Source organism: Pteropus vampyrus, unplaced genomic scaffold, assembly GCF_000151845.1.
Source record: "Pteropus vampyrus isolate Shadow unplaced genomic scaffold, Pvam_2.0 Scaffold5, whole genome shotgun sequence".
In the NCBI taxonomy this organism is placed as follows: Eukaryota; Metazoa; Chordata; class Mammalia; order Chiroptera; family Pteropodidae; genus Pteropus; species Pteropus vampyrus.
The window spans coordinates 14,055,660-14,069,563 of NW_011888786.1; positions in this window are offsets into that span (position 1 = coordinate 14,055,660).

A 13,904-nucleotide genomic window follows, 5' to 3' on the forward strand; every position below is an offset into this window, starting at 1 on the left:
ATACATTTTCTCTTACTATTTGACTTGCACATATAAAGGGTGGTATATTTTTAGAATATCTTAAGTGAGAAATAAACTTATTGTTTTCTACAACAAAGCTGTATCTAATCAATTAAGGTTGTTTGCTCTACTAATTCCATTTTCTAAAATTTGGCAAACTTCTCATTAATTTCTGAACTAGTCTTGTAATTTAGAGATTTAGATATTATTATGAAAAAGCATTAGTTTAACCAAGTACCTACAAATTCTGCACACTGACTTTGAACACAGGCAAAGCACAATCTACACCTGGGAGCATATCAAACAGATAAGTGGAAAAACCCAAAACTCTGAATTAAAGATATATTTTTGTCCTTCAGAGAAACTATAAAGTAAACATTATAAGAAAGTGTAATGTAGATATATTTTAAACTCATTTTACTGAAGATACTTCCTATCTTCAGTAAAATGAGTTTAAAATATATCTACATTACACTTGTATCTATGCCCAAGATACAAGTTGTCTTGGGCATAGCCTTTTTGTGGATAAACTGTAGTGTAGAACTAGCACTGACATCTAAAGACCTGAGTTCATTTTATCAAATTTTCTGATAACCATCTCGTACTGGGAAAGTTGGTTAATATCTGAAAATAGTTCTCTTGCTTTACAGTAGGAATAATTCATTTGTGACAAAACGGTTTCAAACCCAAATGAAATCATGTATATGAAATAATTATGTATTTAATTATTTATTTTTTTTCTTTCTTTACTTTTTTAATTTTCTTAGGCGAGGCAATCCTTGGTTGACCTCACAGATTTCAAGGACCTGGTCAGCTTACAATCCCTTATTTTTTATTTTTTATGCCTACAGCACCTGATCTTCCTAGGTGGTCTCCCATCCAAGTACTAACCTGGCTTGATCCTGTATTTAATTATTTTTAATTCTATATCTCTCTAACTATAAGGGGGTAGGGTGGGGGATGGTTATCTTTCTTTTTTACAAAATCAGAATGATATAACTTTTATTTCCTACTTTTTTCATTATTTTATTAAATATTCTACAAGATTTTTTGGCGGCATAGTATAACATATTATGGTTGCATTATGCTTTGTTTATTCCAGTGTTGCTAGATATTTATATTGTTTTCAATTGTCCATTTTATGTATAAAGCTCCCTGAATGTCATTGTCCATAAATCTGTGTTCATCTTTGATTTTATTTTCCTTTCAAAAAATTCACAGAATTACTAAATGATGAGATTATTTTAAGGTTTTTGGTATAGATTGACAAACCCACAAATACTTAAGTACAAAATTCATGCTCTTTCCTCAGCATGAAGATATCTCTATTATTACTGCATTCTACCTTACTTCAGCAACTGACTGAATAGACATGCTCTTAAAAATATTGCCTGTAGTCTACAGCCATGCCATTCTGAACAAGCCCGATCCTGTCTAATCTCAGAAGCTAAGCAGGGTCAGGCATGGTTAGTCTTTGGATGGGAGACCACCTAGGAAGACCAGGTGCTGTAGGTGTAAAAAATAAATAAAAATAAAAAATAAGGGATTGTAAGCTGACCAGGTCCTTGCAATCTGTGAGGTCAACCAAGGTATGCCTCAACTAAAAGAAATATATATTGCCTATAAAATAGAAATAGGTTTATATTGCTGTCTCCCTAAGTAATCATTGACAAGTCAAGCACATAATCTGAAAGTATGTTTTAGTGAATGTAATTGTCAACTGGGATGTTATAATGGTAACTAAATATGTATACTTCTTAAAATTAGTCTTGAAACGAGCACAGAACTCATATTTAAAAGAGTGATAGAGAAAATGTGCCATTTAAACCAGCGGTCTCCAACCTTTTTGGCACCAGGGACCAGTGCTCCTATGAAAATCTGTCTGATGATCTTAGGTGGAGCTGAGACAGTGAAGCTAGCACTGGGGAGTGGCTGCAAATGCAGATGAAGTTCATTTGCTCTGCTACTCACTCCCAGCTATGCGGCCTGGTTCCTAAAAGGCCACAGCCTGTACCTCTTCAGGTCCTGGGTTTGAGCATCCCTGCTTTAAACTACCTTTCTAAATATCGCTTGTAGGTAGATTTTTTTGGGAATAGAACAGCAGATAGCTTATGGTTATAGTCCATGGTGAGTGCCTGAGGAATGGTATTTTACATTCCTACACAAATATTTACTAAAATATTTTACATTTCTACACTTAAAATGATTCCTGATTTATAACAGGCACTTTACAAATATTTGCTAAATATAGGATAAGGGAAGATGGTCACACTTTGGAAACCAGACCAGGCAATAGTATAAGTGTGAGAATTTAAAAACCTGATAAGAGTAATTAGCTTGATAGAGGATTAGTGAAACACAAAGTCAGGGAAGGAATTATGGACTGACTGTGTCACTCCAAATTCATATGCTGAAATCTTAACCACCAATGTGATGTTATTAGGGGATGAAGGCTTTGGGGTGTGATTAGGTCATGAGGGTAGAGACACCATGAATGGGATTAGTGCCCTTATAATAAAAGACAAGAAATAACTTACTTTCTATTTCACCATGTGGGGACATAACATGAAGATGGCCACCAGCAAAGTAAGAAGTAAGCCCTCATGAGATATAGAATCTGCTAGCACCTTGATCTTTAACTTCTCAGCCTCCAGAAGTGAGAGAAATAAATGTTTGTTGTTTACACCATCCAGTCTGTGGTATTTTGTTATAGCAGCTAAACTAACTAAAATAGATGATTTCTGTGTCACATGTGGACAAAGCAAGCACTTCTTCAAACACTTACATTAATTAAATGCAAAACTTAATATAAGTGATGTTTGGACAAGAGATAAAAAATGAAACAAACAAACAAACAAACAAACAAACAAAAATCTTGGATCTAGGCACTACATACTGATGGAATTTACCCTCATGGAGGAGTTGGAAGATGTAGCATAATATAGCCTAGTGGTAAAACCATGGACTTCAGAGACAGAAAATGTGGTTTCGAATCTTTGCTCCACCTCTTAATCACTGTGAAATCTTGGGAAGGTTATTTCAATTTCCTCATTTGTAAAATGGGAATGTTGTGAGAATTACCTAAGGTCTTATATATCAAACATTCAGAACAGGTTTGGGCATGTTTATTGGTAATATGTATTGCTGTACTTATGAGCTTTCCATATGGTTCAGTATGCTTCTAAACCAACTATACATTTGATATGCTGAGTAATATAAAATTTGATATAAAATTGGATCACTCAGAGTAGCCAACAGAAGATAACTGGAATAAGCTTCAAAAGAAATGTACATGGATCATATTATGAAAGTCAAAAATGCCTTAAGAATTTTTTTCCAATTCTGTCAAAAAGTGCAGCAATAACTAAGACATATAAAAATTCTTGCCCTTGTGATTGTTAATATTGGTGGAAGAAGACCTAAAATAAAGATATAATAAAAAGACAGATGCTAGTGTATTCATCAAGAATCTCCAGAAAAACATAACCGATATGGTGTCATTCACTGCCTAACAAAATAAACAAATAAACCAATAAATAAAAACATATATTATATACATATTACATATATCTAGTGTCATTCACTGCTTAATGAAAGGGATACATTCTGAGAAATGCACCGTTAGGTGATTTGTGTAAATATCAAACCTAAATGGTATAGCCTACTGCACACTTAGGCTGTATGGTATAGCCTCTTGCTCCTAGGCCACAAGCCTGTAAAGCATGTCACTGTACAAAACAACAAAAAATTAAATCAAGCACAGAGAAAACGATGCAATCAAGAGAGGTAAACAGGATATATGAGGCTGCTGCCATCATCATATGGCATACTGTTTTAGAGGAAACTTTTTTTTAAATAAGGTGAAAGAGTACACTCTAAAATAATGATAAAAAGTATAGTATAGTAGATACATAAACCAGTAACTTAGTCATTTTATTATAATTATCAAGTGTCATGTACTGTACATAATTGTATGTTATACATTCATATGACTGGCAGTGCAGTAGGTTTGTTTACACCAGCATCACCACAAAATGTAAGTAATATGTTTTATTACATAAAGGCTATCCTGTCACTAGACAAGAGGAATTTTTCTGCTCCATTATAACATCATGGGACCACTGTCATATATGCAGTCCATTATTGATCAAAATGTCATTATGCAGCACATGATTATACACAAATACACACACACACATCTATAAATAAACACACGCACGTACACACACATAGAGAAACAAGTATAGGAAGAGAGACTGATTTATTATAAAGCGTCCCAAGATCCACAGGGTTGAGTCAGCAAGCTTGAAACTCAGGAGAGCCAGTGAAATAGTTCAAGCCTGAGTGTGAGGGCCTGAGAAAGGCTGGCAGGTTTGAGACCCAGAAAAAGCCAATGTGTGAGTTTGACACCCAGAAAAGGCCAATGTGTTAGTTTGACAGGAAAAAAAAAAACAAAAACAAAAAAAAAACAATGTCTCAGATTAAAGTCTGTCAGCCAAGAGGAATTTCCCCTTATCTGGGATAGGGTTGGCTTTTTTGTTCTATTTAGGCCTTCAGCTGATTAGATGGGGCCCACCTCCATTCAGAAACAACTAAAATGATGTTTCACCTATTTCTAGGCACCCTCTGGTCCAATCAAGTTGACACATAAATTTAACCATCACAAGTAGATAGATAGGTAGGTAAATAGAAACATTTATGCAAGGCTAAATGTGCCAAGTTACCTGGAAAAACATAAAGTGAAGTAGGGGGAAAAGGAAATGTCAAGAGCAGTAGAGGGCAGTTTTACCCTATTTCTACAGTGAGCCTCACTGGGAATATCAAATTAAGAAAGACTTGAAAGAGTTAAGGGCATAAGCCATGAAGGTATCTGAGGAAAAATCATTCCAGGAAGAACAGAGGACACAACCAGTGTGAAGGGCCAGATTTGGGAGTTTACTTGCTATGTCTGGGAAACAAAAATGGCAGAGTGGCTGTGGTAGCATGAATGACGGGAAGGAGGAAAGGAGAACAGGTGAACATAGAGATGAAAGTAGGGCGGTTGAGTGGGCAGAACACACAGTGCCTTGTGGGCCGCCGTAAGGATTTCGATTTGATCTGTTTCCATGAAGAATCATTGTAGGGTTTTTAATAAAATGATATCTTGAACTGATTTATGTTAGGAAAGGATCACTTCAGCTGCTAGGGTGGGTAATTAGGTGTGTACAAAAAGAAGAATGCCAGTTAAGAGTTTTAATCTAGAAAAAGAGGCAATGGACCAAAGAGACAATAATGTAGTTGGCAAAAAGAAGTCTGATGCAGGATATATTTTAAAGGAAAACACAAAAGTTTTCCTGAGAAAATATATGCAGGTATGACGGTACAAATGGGTCAAAGATTTCATCTGAGCAACTGAAAGAACAAATTTGCCATTAATTAACTTGGAAACAATGTATGGAAGGCCAGTTTTAGGAATACGAGCATGAGCTCACTGCTGGGCATTTTAATTTTAAGATGTATATTAAGCACTCAAGCAGAGATGTCTGGGAAACTATGAATACATAGAGAAGAAATGAACACTATTAGGGATAGTGATAAACATTTAAACTTAAAATCCATGAAAACTGAGGTTCCAATTGAGCTGTAAAAAGTAATAAGAGACCACGGTTCCCATCTTAACAAAGAGAAAAAAGTCTGAAAACAGCTAGAAAATAACATATATATTTAAAAACACATCAGAGAAGTGCAAAGCAAATTAATCAAAATAAACAAAATTCTATAGAGACAATCTCTGACTGGAGAAAAGTAGCTCATCGCCACTTTTATCCTCGAGTACACGGTAGGAAGAGCCTGCCTGCCTAGACAGACGCAGAATTCAGTTGATATTTTAGCGTACTTTAATATGCATTCATGGGTTGGTGAGAGGATTAAAATCCTAAAATGTTCCAGCTGTGCAGTAGGACTATACCTACCCATGAATTCTTTCCCACAGACATTTGTTAAGGGCAGTGCACCAAACTGGGAATAGAGCAGGACAATGAGAAAGATCCCTGAGTCACATGGGTCTTTCCTTAGTTTATCACTAACTATGAGGAAGGTTCAGTACAGGACAATAAGATGAGATCTCTCCAACGCACACTCTCCAGTGGGTTGGAGACTACAGAGACCTCTTCACTGGCACTCTGAGCAGGCAAATATGAGAGTCTCAGCTGTGCTCAGATTTCAAGCCCTGCTGCAGGGAGACTCCTGATACCGTACTCACAATTTATGAAGCCAGTGGTGACCTAAATTTGACTAAAGCTTCAAAAACCTAAACCCAGCTCAGCTATACATTAGATTGATTTAGATCCCACTTTAGAGGGCTGATAAAGGACAGGGTATGCCTTTGTTAATGATATATATTATTTTCTTCGGTTTCTATCATTTTTTAATATCCAATATGTGGCATGCAATCAAGAATTGTGAAACAGGCAAAGTAGAAAAATGTGACCCTCAAATCACAACGGAACTATGATTAGGAAATCAACAATAAAATATCTGTGATAGCTATTATTTATCACCAGAAAACAACATTCATTATCTCACAGTTTGTGTGCATCAAAAATATAACATGGCTTAGCCTCAAGTTCTCTTACAAGGCTGCAATGAAGATGTTAGTTGGGACTGTGGTCTTACCTGAAGGCTCCGCTGGAAGAGGATCTGCTTACAAGCTCACTAGCATGGTTGATGGCAGAATTCAGTTCCTTGTGGGCTGTTGAACTGAAGGCTTCAGGTCCTCAAGGGCTATGGATGAGAGGCCCCCTTCAGTTCTTTGTCATGTGGGCCTTTCGAAGGGCAGCTCACAGACAGCAGCTGATTGAGAGAAAAAGAGCGAAACAGAGAGAACCCAAGACAGAAACCACATTATTTATTGTAACAATCTTGAAAGTGACATATTGTGCCATGATGTATTTATTAGGAGTGAATCACTACGTCCAGCTTACACTCAAGGAGAGGTAGTTACTCAAAAGTATGAAAATTAGGAGGTGGAGATATTTGGGAGATGGTGGTAGGTTCTTATTATCTGTAGAATCATAAAGAATAAGCAGACTAATTTTCAATAAGCTATTCTCTTCAGTTCTTGGCAAGAGATCTAAACTTATAAACTCATAAATACTCAAAATGGCACGGAGAACTGAAAACAGAAGTTCAGAAGTCCATGCCCTCTGTCATGCTATAATACTGGAAACTCTCTGCAGTCACTTATTTAAAACCAACTGTGTTTTAAATTAGCAAAATTATGTTTTTGTTTCATTTTCCAAATTTAAAGTCCTTTGAAGAGAGGAAACTGAAGGTTAGCAGACAATACAGTCAACCCATGAACAATATGGGTTTGAACTGTTCGGGTCCACTTACATGAGAATTTTTAAATACACTTAGCTCTCCAAAAGTTATATGTGAGTATTCCAATATTTGACTGCATGGGGGTCAATGCCCCTAACTCCATGTTATCCAAGGGTCAACTATAATCTATTTGAAAAAAGAGAAAAACAAGAAACACTTATAAAAGCATATCTAGGCAGGCTATTGGGGGACATTTAGTGTAAGCCATTTACTGAAATGTATATTTCAATTTTCGTCTACAACTGTATAATTATTTTTACATTTTTATAATTATTTTTTATTATTTTAAAATAATCATTAAATGAAATAAGGTTTTATCTGGAAAAAAATAAATTTTTACTAAAGCTCATTTCTAAACAATCTTCAATTAATTAGTACTGCATACTCTTCCTAAAGCAAATTCAATACTTTTTTTTTTTTATCAATGTATCTTCATTTGACACTGGATTTGGTGATGTAAACATGCAGTTTCATCAGGGTTTTTTTTTTTAACCACTTGTCCAATATAAAAAGTCTTCAAAATAGCTCATCCACCCTAATTATTTCACCACTACCTAATCAATTTAAATAGCTGATTATAACAGTAATTACTAATAGTTTATCTAGATTACTGTCTGTAAACAACTTCAAGTACTAACGGAAGGAAAAATAACTGCCTCCCATGAAATATTAGTAAATGAAAATGCGTATTTGTTTTTCAGCTGGTAAAGCAATTTAATATTTATAAAAAATGTTTCTTTTAGCAGGAAGCCAAAAATCTAAGATTTGGACATTTTACTTCATGCTGAATATGATGACATAATTATATAATTGAAACAAAATTATTTAAAGTGCTATACACATCTTTGTGAACTTGAACAGATAGAATGAGTTCCTAGAAGTCTTTAATAAATTTGATTCAAAAGCTTCTATTACAGGAATGTTCTAATTTATATATACTGGAAAATATCTGGGCAAAAACCAATAAATTGGAAATTTTAAATTACCCTTTTTTATAATGTGAATGAAACTTTATAGTTAAAGAGAAAGATGCTATTTTTCAGCTTTTTATTGAAGAAAAATTAACAGAAAATTTTATATATTTAACATGTAAAACATGATTTATGTATACACTGTGAATTGATTGCCACAATCAAGTTAATTAATACATCTATCACCTAACATAGTTGTTTTGTTAGTTTTTTTTTTCACAGAAATAGACAAAACAATCTCAAAGTTTATATGGAAGATGCTATCCAAATTATTCTTTCCATGACCGAAATCACGGGAAAAGTCCTACCTCAAAAAAAAACAAAAAACAAACAAGCAAAAAAACGGTTATGATACAAGCAAAATGAATTTGATTTACTTAGTCAAGTAAAGAAGATGTCAACAGATTATTCTGAAACGGTGTCACATTAGAGAAAGTGAATGCTGGGGTTTACTGCTACAGTTTAGTGTCATAAATTCTCAGTATAGAATATTAGAATCATAGAGTCTGTGGATTGGTTAATCTAAGGATTAATGGAAAATCTTTAATGGTGAGATCTAATTTTCTTGGAACATACACAAAGACTAAAAGCAGGAAATGACAACAGGAAACGGAGTAATGCTTGAAAGTTATGATACTAAAGAGGTGAACATAGATTAAATAAACATTCCATATTATCTACCTTGGAATGCCAGTTTTAGAGATGGCCTTTTCTACTTGCACGACAAGAGTTAACTGAGAACACAAAACTTTAGTGATGGCTAAAATACCATCCTGGTCAGCAAATAGTGTCAAAGCTTTGAGATTAGATTGTGCAGTGCAAAATGGCCATGTTTTTTTTCTTTTCCCTTTACTTACTTTGACCATCTCAGGCTTGGTCCGGATGGGTTGATTGTGAGGTTTCCTGGGAAGGTAAACAGAGCGCAACTGGCGCCCTCGGGAAGCCCTACGGCACTCCGGGCAGGTAGGGGATTAAAAGTAGGTCCACAGAAAAGTGCAGAGAGAGGATGGGCTGGAACCTGCTGAGTACCGGAGGCGGCTCAGATAATTGCCGAATCGACCGGAAGAGCTGCTGCCCCGGCGGATTTTTTTTTTTTTTGGCCAGCGGAGGCCTGATCTCGCGGGACCTCAGGAGTTCTACGGGTTCCAAACAGGGACTCCTGGATGGGAAACTTTTGAATGCTCTGGATCTAGGAGGCGCATCATCTCAAACAGGTCTGTAAATACTGCGGCTTTTGCCACCTAAACACTCACACGCACACACACACTCAACCCTGAGTCACACCGAAGTGGCCCCAGGCCCCAGAGGCCAAGCCAGAACTCTGGCCTAAAGGCTGTGCAGAGGTGGTGGTAAGCTTTGAACCTTAAGACGTGTAATCATTTATGATTTTAGCTTAGTTATTGATAAATTTCTAACTACTTTTTACAAATTTGAATCATTTCTATTGTAAGAATTACCATGTCAGTGTTATTTAAATTGTTAATCATCGATTAATTCTCCAGAGGTGTCAAGGCGTCTTGATTGTCTGAAAAACTTCAAGAATTACTCCTAGGCACAAGTGAGGTTTTGGGTTTGGTTTTGTGTTTGGTCTAATGGGATAAAACCCTTAAATATGGGTGTCATTTAATGTGACAGAAGTATTCGGTCCATTTATTCCTTGAGGAAGGAAAGTTTCCTGAATAGAGATGGGGAATATTTAAGAAAAATAAATATATAATTACTAAAAGGAGAGCCCCAATATGTATTCCAACACTGCTGTATCTTCAACCTCTGTGAACAGCTCCATAATTTTTTTTTGCAGATACATTTTGCTGTTGTCTAATTTTAACACAACAATGCTGGCATTAATAATATGGGACTATTTCATTTGCCAGAAGTGTCCAGTGGAAGGTAAATGATTCTCTGAAGTGTTTAGAGGAATGGAGATTAAATTTTTGTCCAGAGAAACCAGATAGTGGATATTAAAAACAGTCACAAGATATAAAGCTGTAGCTAAAATGTGTGATGATTTCTTGGTATACATTTTGTGAAGAATAAAGAAGAATATTACAATATTTAAAGGACCTCTTCACAACAATTTTAAAGAATGTGATTTAGGTTGTCAGCAATCTAATACTGTAAAAACAGCAAAATGGAAAGAAATAGGTAAGAGGTTAAAGTGCTCAAAGAGAGAATATGCTAATATATGATTTGGCATGCAGAGAGTCTTGCTGCGAAGATCAGGGTAGAAGCTGCTGAATTTGCATTGTCATCAGCTTCATACAAAGGTCTTGGTTTAGCAGTCTTCTGACAATATTCTGATCCCCAAATATTCTTTAAGTACCCTCAGTTCGAGGTCTTTAGTTTGAATACTCTTCTAATCACTTTTTAATGATTTATGTCTCTGTAATTTGAAAAGGTGGATCTTTGGATACATCTCGGAATTTTATTGCTGAGTTAGTTGTTCATAGTGCCTTAAAAGATTCTTTCCATTGGGATTTGATGGCCGGCATCATATAATTTCCTTTCCAGAAATTCAAGCTCTTATGTTTTAGGTCATTAAAGTCTCTTGGAAGAATATTGAAAATAGACTGTTCATACCTTTTTAATGTCAAGGCTGAATATACGTAATGGTTCTCTTAGTCATTTTCATTTCCAATCCAGCAACTTCTAGGACCAGAAATGGTATCCTAAATGCATAGGTTGGCCAGTTACTGTTATAGAATAAGTGATGGAATTATTTTCTCTCAGTTTATTGTTTATTGAGTTTTCTATAATGTAAAAGGTTCTAATGTTTTTTTTTTTCTTTCTGTGTAATCTGTTTAAATAGCAAATATTTGGTATCTTATGTCCTTAACACCTATGGCCTTGTTTAAGAAAACAAAAGATTCATTACTTTTGAAAGAACTAATGTCTTTACAACCATGTTTCCTTCTGTTTGTTTTTAAATGTATGGTAGACACTTACATTAAATAGGTAATCAAGTGTTTTTTCTCAGGCACCCATAATCTTATATTAATCAAATATTCAAATATCTTCTGATAATTTGTTGATTTCTGATTCTCTAAATTGAATCCTAATTATTTAAAATTCAATTTAATTTAATTCAAGTAAAATTTGAGGATTTTGCACCTAATAATACCTTTGAGATATTTCAAGAGACCTCTGGCTATTTACAAAGATTTATCCTTTAGCCTTAAAAGAAAGTGCTAAAAACATTAGCTTTATTTGATATCTTTCTACTAATGAGTTGCATGGAAAATTGACAACTCAGGATTACTCAGTCTTCTCTAGGTTAAATTTATACGTCATACATACAATCAAAATAAATATTTCTGAAATCATATGGTTTTGTGAACTCTGATGATTTGCCAGTTCCCTCGCTTTTCATAATATGTTCTAAACTCATGAAAAACACTGAAAGTATTTCATCGAGTTTATCTATATTTATCAGACTCCTGGTGATATCTGGTCTTTTGATTTTAGGCAATAACACTATAGCATTATCAGTCATGAAATATTGTAGGTAAGGAAAATGTTTCTCTCAGCCCTCTTAAGGTCCTTGGCATGCCTGAAAAGTAAACTGACAAAGGCAGATTAATAGTGAAAAATATACAATTTTCAATAAATTTTTACAATTACATGGGAGACTTCACAAGAGAATGAAAGATCCAAAGAAATGATCATAGCAGGAAGCTTTTAGACAAAAAAAAACCCTACAAATTTGTAAAGAATTTGGCAAGCCAGAGAGTTTGGGGTCAGGCTATTAAATAATGAAGTAACTAGGAAGACAGAGTAAGATTAATAAGGTTTTGTTTTTGATTTTTTGCCCCCAAATTTCTTTTTTCTGCGGTAAGAATGTCTTCTTTCCTCCTGGTATAGGTAGGGTACCTTTCTCATGGGAGATGTTCCTCCTGCTTTCAGGCAAGAAGGGAAGCAGAAGATAGAGTGAGGGACCTTCCTGCTGCTTTGGTTTTCTCAAACTTTAAGATATTCAATATGCTAAGGTGTCATATTCTTGGCTAGCATGTCCTGAGCTTCATAAATCATATGTTAATAAATGTTCATTTGGATGCAAGTTTACTTACAATTTGCACGTAGGATCTTCTAGGTAAGTGGTTCTCAACTCATTAGATTCACCTAAAAAGTTTTATACAATAAAATTGTCTTGATTTTGTTATTTGATATTCCTGATATATTTTAAAATATAAGATTGCTATATTCATATATAGTTTCTATATTTTGATTTATTATTAATGTCTTATTCCAGTATTGTTTAATCTATAAAAAATTATCTTCATCTAATTTAAAAATCAGATGTAGCCCTTACTGTCTTATTTAGAAGTAAGCTTAATCATTATGCTTATACACATTTTGTCTAAAATTGTTTTTTTTAGATTGCCCTTATTGTTAGACGTGACACAGAAACAACCAAATATTTTTGTTAGTGATCTTGTATCATTCTTGTTATGATCTTGAAGGGTACCAGAATATTCTACCCTAAAATATGCCGCTTTGGCACATGGATTATATTTAGCTAAAAGCTATTGCAGACCAGCTGAAGAAAACTTTTAAAATCAGGGCACAAGTTTTCCTTTTGTGAAGGAAATTACATTTATAAAGTCTCCAGATCTCATACCATGAAAAAGGAGACTCTTAATAACTCTTATCAGTGGAGAAGGTGATGACAAATCTGCGTTACAAACCCAATAAGCATACCTAAATAAGCTTTGTTTATCCTACTTTTTCTGGTCATCTTACCATAATATGCCTTTTCCTGCCTACAAGCCCCAAACCCCTTCTCCTTTGTTTTAGCCTAAAATCCCACATAAACCCAAGTTCTAAGCACCCCTTTTACTTATTTATCTCTGGGTACTACTATGTGTAGATATGATGCATATGCTAATAAACTTCAGTTTGTTTGTTTCTTGTTTATCTGTCTTTGATCAATGTCCAATTTTTTCCCCCTACATTCTATTGTCACACCATTCAAATTTAGAAATTAGTATTAATAAATTAACCACAGTGATTTTAAGTATCTTTCATCTACAGGTGGTTTATTCTGATTCCTGCCTTAAGTCTCTCTTGTCAGCTACCTGCCAGAGATTACTTATTGTACAAAGAAGGACTATCTCAGAGCCCCATAGTAAAGGACTATACCAGGTACTTCGGATTATTTAAAGTTCAGACTAGACTCCTGGTTTTTGGCTTCTCATGGCATTTGATATCAATGGGCTGACTTAGGATTTCCAGAATTCTTCCTATACACCTTTCCAGAAGACTTCATGAGACTATTAACCTAAGCTCTAGAAGCTTAAGAATTAATTATAATTACTGGGGATATAATATACAACATGATGACTATAATTAACTCTGGTGTATAGTATAATTGTAAGTTGCTAAGAGTTCTCACCACAAGGAAAAAAATTCTATGAGATGATGGATGTTAACTAAAAGTAAATAATTTTTAAAAAATGAAAAAAAAAGTGAATTATATGGGACTGAGTGAACCAACAAGGGGACTGTTATTTGAAATACCATTGATTTTTTTTAAATTTATTTTATTAGTTTCAAGTGTACAGTACAATAGTA